Below are 6,447 nucleotides of genomic sequence, written 5' to 3' on the forward strand. Positions count from 1 at the left end.
AAGCCCTGCTGTAAGCCGTAACTCATACATTCCATCTCTGGACTGTAGATCATTTTACTTATCCACCAAACAGGCTGACAGTAAACAGAATCTGGTCAGCTCATTCCATAACGGCTTTCAAATATATACAAAATTAAAAACGACATAACGGTCATTTAAAACTAAACACATGTAATCTTTACTGCTTAAATCCATGATCTCAAACCACAAAGACTGAAGTCTCACTGTTAGCATGTCCGCTGTTTATACTTTAAATGAATTGACTGTGATCAATGGCAGGTCAAGGGAATGCAGGCTCTGCGGTCCAGGATCAATAACAGAGACCAATCAAAGGCTTAATGACAAGCACATTATAACAAGCAATCTCTTGACCAGTTTCCCCGAGCCCCCCAGCCTCAAATTAAGCCTGACTAAGATGGGATTTCAATGGCAAATCACTATTGGTCAATTTAGTCCAAGACAAGCCTTATCCATGCCCATAAATCAGACCAAATACAGCACTGTGCAAAAGTCAGAGACCATTCCTCCCCTGTCAACTGACCAGTCAAATAGCCATTAAGTACAAGCTATTCATTTTAAGGAATTGTTTTGTCCTACTTTATTTAGATGTGCCCCTATAAATGATATCTACAGATATTTAAACCATTAACAAGCTTTTTGATGATTATTACATTTACGGCATTTTGCTGACGCTCTTATCCAGAGCGACTTACAATTTGATCATTTTTACACAGGTAGGCCAAGGTGGTGTTAGGAGTCTTGCCCAAGGACCCTTATTGGTATAGTGTTCGGGGTTTGAACCCCAGTCTACAGCGTAGAAGGCAAAGGTGTTAACCACTACACTAACCAACCACCACACCATTATACATTTGATACATTATGGTCAGGGTTAATTTAGGAGTAGGTGTAGGTTTTGCCTTGAGGTTAGGGTTAGCGTTAGGTTTAGGATTAGGGTTAGATTTAACCAAATCTGCCATGCTCAACTTCAAGTTCAGTTGCATTTAATAGTTATTTAGTTGAATGTTACTTAAAGATGTACTGAGCAGCTACAGTGGACCACCCAAATAAAGTGTTACTGATGATTTTATATGAAATAAATCATGCACATAAGGAAGAAGAAAGTCAAAGGAAAGTAAATTGTAAAATAAGACTTACCAAAGAGTTTAAAAAAAAGTGAACTCCTAACAACCACCTGGAAGACCTACTCAACCACCAAAACTGCCCCAGTCAGATAAACAGCACATTGGGTCTGAAAGGATGTGGGTCTGAAAGGATGTGTAGCTCTCACTGAGAAAAGGAAATAGACCAGAAGAGCGTTTGTAAATCAAAGACATGACCACCCCAGAGTGCAGACCTTAACATCATTGAATGTGTTGGGGATTATACACTGTACTTCCTTTCAGCGGTTACTTTATGAGCTCCATCTATCGTATAAACGAATCCTAGGTCCACTGCAATGAAGCACATCAAGCTGTTTAACGGGCACAAGTTGTTTGCATTCACCCTAAAAGCATCTAATGCAGCCTGTAAACTTCACATTAGTGGACTTTTACAAAGAGAATTATGACCAGTCAATCATCGGCAGAACCCCAGGAGGACAATTTCAGACTATTTTCCATTGTATGGAAAGTGGCCTCCCCCTTTTATTGTTGATGTTTGAGTATTTAGAGAGAACAAGTGAGAACATCTGCAACTGATGCCATTTACCTTCATTATGGCGTCATGTAGGTGGTTTTCCTGCTGTCATCTTAACCTATTTGACCCTTCGGATCTGCTTGTATGTGTCATTCTGCAGCAGGAAAAAGCTTCACCATGCTCTAGAAATTTAGACACTTTAAAGAACTTGCACATCAGACGTTTGAAACGTTTTGGAATGAGCATCAAGACTACAACCCCTGCATGAACTCCTGACCTGTTTCTGGAAATTCTGACCTGGCATAAAATGAACTTCTCCTCCAGATTCTATAACTACACCTTTAAAAAAGGAGGTTCTTTGAGGGTTCTTTAGGCAGTGGTAGCATATATAACCTTAACAACTCAAAGAACCATATGAATGTTTACTTTTTTTACCTAATTAGATGGTTCTTCACCATGACTGTTATATATAGGTCCTGCCAATGCTTCTCAAACTCTTTGAAAAATGGTTCTATATAGCACCAAAAACGGTTCCATCTTTGTTATAACCACCATGTTCTGGAACTGCCAACCCACATGTGTGTCACCATGTTCCATATATAATTCTGTATGTGTTCCACCATGTTTTTTTTTTTTTATTTTAAGATTTTACAGTCTTGTCAGTGTACGGGTTCCACCATGTTCTATATCGACTATCCTGTATGTGTTCCACTATGTTCCGTATCTAATAATTCTGTATGTGCTCACCATTTTCTTTCTCCACCATCTGCTATGCGTTCCACCATGCTCCATGTTCTGCCACGCCAGAGAAGGATGGGTTCCCCTTTCGTTATCCTCATGTTATCCTCATCTTAAGGAGTTTCCCCTTTAGAATCTTTTTTCCATTTAATGTTTTTTCCTCACTGGGTGCACATCTGTGATATTTTAATTCTTTGGAAGTTTATTGAGTTGGTGAAGTTTAGTGGAGAGATGAGGTTGTCTGGACGTTAGCAGTGTTGCTAGGCTTCCTTTGATTTCCTCTCAGTGGTTCCTCCTCCTGCTCTAAGGGAGGTCTTCCTTTTGAGTCTTGGTTCCTCTCAGAGGTTCTTCCTCATGCTCTTAGAGAGTTTCTCTTTTTAAGTCTTGGTCCTTCTCAATGGTTCTTCCTCATACTCTTGTGGATGTCTTCCTTTTGAGTCTAGGTTCCTCTCTGTGGTTCCTCTTCATGCTCTTAAGGAGGTTTCCTTTCAAGTCTTGGATTCCTGTCAGTATTTCTTCCTCATACTTTTAGGAAACTCGTCCTTTTGAGTCTTGAATTCTTCTCAGTGTTTCTACCTCATGGGCAGTTTTTCCTGACATTGCCTCCCTTGGTGATGCTCATTAAAGGGCCGCGCTCGCAATTTTGGAAAGCTGCTTTGGGACAATATCTACTGGGAAATCACTATACAAATATTAAACTGAATTTAAGTTTGGCTGTGAGCTCCCAGACAGTCTCCAACTTTGCACCGCATGAGTTTTTTTTTTTAATTAGCATCACAGGTGCCAAAATCTAATCCTCAATAACAAATTCATCTTCATTTGACTTTGTGCCAGTAACAATATTTCATCACTCATGTCTTTCTGCTGTGTTGGTTCTTCGGGGTCAAGTGGTTTTTGTTAATAGCAAATTGTGCACATGAGAAACGAAAAGAAAAGATTAGATGAACCCACAGAAGCAGGACATGGCTCATTACTTTTATCTCTCTTTCCTCTGTCCTCGTCTGCAACTCTACAGATCCAGAGAATGAGATGAGAAGGAGAGTGTTGCCAGATGCCGTAACATATGGCAGAGTCTGATGTGGATAATGCCTGCTGGGTTCACTGAGAGAAGGTAGCAACTAATGAACGGAAATGAGGAGCGTCAGCAAAAAGGGCCTAGAATTCTGTCTCCCGAGCTTGGAAAGAGAGAGGGAAGGGAAGGCAGATGTTTGAGGCTTAATGAGAGATGCAGAAAGACAGAAAAAGAGTGTCAAAGAGCAAGAGAGAGTTTCACCATCCATTTAATAATGCATTGACCACCTTTCAAATCTTTCCAAATGTCACACAACTAGAAAGAAATTTCAACAAGATTTAGGTTGTTGATCCATTTAACAATGGAAATTTGTCAGTTTGCTGCCTACCATTGCCCAGCTAGGATCAGAAGTGCTTTGCCCCAAGGGCAGACTAGTCCTAACTAGAATCACCATTGGAGTCACCAGTCAGGAACACCCAGATTGAAACCAGAAATACTGTCAAACTCTTCCTTCCTGTGTGTTTGAAGAAACTCCATGTGAAGGATCTTCATATAAAGCTTATGGAAGACCACGTACAGCTGTCCCCCAAACAGTGTAGGAAGAAACAGCATTAGAAAGGACAACAAGCACCACTGTATTATGCAAGGTCATGCAAATAACCTTCCAACAATAAAGAAGGATGCAAACAGAAAGTGAGGTGTTTTTAAATATAAATAACATGCCTGGGTTCTAATACTCCACTAAAATCACCCTGTCCCCCTACCTTCACCACCATCTGGGCCAAGGGGACTTAACCTCATCACACTTGGTCAATTGTTTGCACCGATATGTTCCTTTGGTCTCCTCTCTGTCACACACACACACACACACACACACATGTATGCTTGGAGGATAGATTGTCCCTGGCCCTATTGAAGGCAGCTGATCGATAGTTGAGATGACTAAAAGTCGATCGTCACCACAATGGCAATTAAAGCTAAAAATGAACAGTAAATAAACAGGAGCTGCAAATCTGTTGGGATTCAGGGCAGTAAGATCTCATCAAACCTGCCCACACACACAGAGAGGCATCCACCTACACACACACACACACACACACACACACAAACACACTCTCACACACACACACACTCACACACACACACACACACACACCAGTCCTCCCACACATTCATTCCTAAACACGCACAAACTTGTATTACTTCCCTTATGGGTTCTTTCATTAACTTGTGTAGTAGCTATATATTGTAATCAATTGATCTCAATAGCTAAAAGTTAGCATTTGGGTCTTTGAGTTTTGTGGTTCTAAGCTAATACATAAATATCTACCATCCTGTATGTGTTCCACCATGTTCTCCATCTACCATCCTGTATATGTTCCATCATGTTCTGCATCTACCCTCCTGTATGTGTTCCACCACGTTCTACATCTACCATTCTGTATGTGTTACACCATGTTCTAGTCTACCTATTTTCCCATCAATCAGTGAATCTCCCACATCTTTTTTTGTATGCTCTCAGTGCCTCTGGTTACTCTTCCTTGTCCTACTTGTATCCTAACTGCACTATCCAGTGCTGCCCAGTGGAGGATGGCCTGTCCTTCTGGGTTTTGGTTCCTCTCAGTGTTTCTTCCTCATGCTCTTAGAAAGCCATTCCTTACACTGTCTCCCTCAGCACTGCTTATTTGGAGGCTGGATCCATATTTCTGGAGAGTTTCTTTGGGACCCTGACTGTGAAAAATGCTGTACAAAATAAATGAATTCTCTCTCTGGGACTATGGGACTGAGTTAGGACTCCATAGGAAAGCTGTCAAACTAAATTCAAGCCAATAATTGAAATGTTGCAGCAAAATTATGAGCTGATTGTATCAGCTTTGTTCATGAGAATAAAATCTCTATGTCACACCCATAAAAAACATTATAAATTGAACGAGTCTATGAATGAATCTTACCTGTTGGGCAGCTTGAGTAGTTTTATGGCTTTATTTTATCGCATAAGAAAGTGAAAACAGAATGCACTAGCAAAAACTATGGTCCAGGAAATGTCCAATAACCTGCCCACAGTGGCCATTCTATGGAATTTTACTTGGGGTGACAGAGAGTTTCTACAAGGTGGCTGTATGAACGTGTAACGGGAAGGTGGGGGTGTCGTTGGGTGGGGGTTTCAGTGTCAGTTCTACTACTCACTAATAGAAAGTGAAAGCAAGGATCAGAGTGTTGGAGAGCTGGTTCGCTGACCACCGAGAGACACATGCTCACACTCAGAATGTGCAAGGGGCGCAGGGGTGACAAACATGCGAGTGCGCTGTTGGACAGAACCCTCACCCTGGTTCTAGCCCTAACCGTGGTCCAAATCCAAACCCTAACCCTACCACTGTTTAGAATCAACTGTGTTTCAACAGATGTGAGCATCTGTAGAGAATCTTTAGGGGACTATAGTGGACTGTTCAAATAAAGCGAGACCAACAACTCTGCTCTTAAAGGCACAAACACCCGCCCTACAGTGAGGTGGAAGCCAACGACCCAGCAGAAATTTAAGGGTGGCATTTGGGATGGCCTAGGCAACCCTGGCCACCCCTTTAGTCTGGTTCCATTGACTTACATTGGCTGAGCAAGAGACCAAAGAAACCCACAAATGTGAGAATTTTCTCTGTAAAAAATTACAATAATCACTGTTTTATCAGTTTTAATGTATTTTGGTCATATACTTCATAAAAAGCATTAAAAATCATTAATAATAGCTGATGTCTTGGTAGCAGGCATTTCACCTTTAAAGTAATTCAAGAAGTTGATGAATATCTGACTTCATATCACTGAAGAATTAGGGGTGGATGATAAATAATTGCCCCCTTCTTTGAAGGCATATGATGCCCTAAATGTAACTAAAGCCCAGCAGTGAGGAGCTGAACTTTACCCTCCTCTGCTGTCACTGCAGGGTCACTTACAGAGCAGCGCTAGTAGCTGTTAATGAAGTAATGCTCTTTTTTATGTGAGGGTCCCATTGTAAGGGACGATGTCAACCGCTAATCCTTGTAACTCAGTTCCAAGGGGCAAGATGACAC

At 41.2% G+C, this 6,447-nt stretch overlaps 1 protein-coding gene across 1 annotated transcript in view; it reads right to left on the minus strand.

Moving 5' to 3' along the window:
• LOC119265011 overlaps positions 1–2,418 on the minus strand; it is a 66,915-nt gene extending 64,497 nt beyond the window's left edge. Inside the window, exon 1 of the mRNA XM_037544274.1 lies at positions 2,383–2,418. The gene's annotated coding sequence lies outside the window, so the exon portion shown is untranslated. The remainder of the gene's footprint in view (positions 1–2,382) is intronic.
• Between the last annotated feature and the right edge of the window lie 4,029 nt (positions 2,419–6,447).

This window comes from Pygocentrus nattereri, chromosome 13, assembly GCF_015220715.1.
Source record: "Pygocentrus nattereri isolate fPygNat1 chromosome 13, fPygNat1.pri, whole genome shotgun sequence".
In the NCBI taxonomy this organism is placed as follows: Eukaryota; Metazoa; Chordata; class Actinopteri; order Characiformes; family Serrasalmidae; genus Pygocentrus; species Pygocentrus nattereri.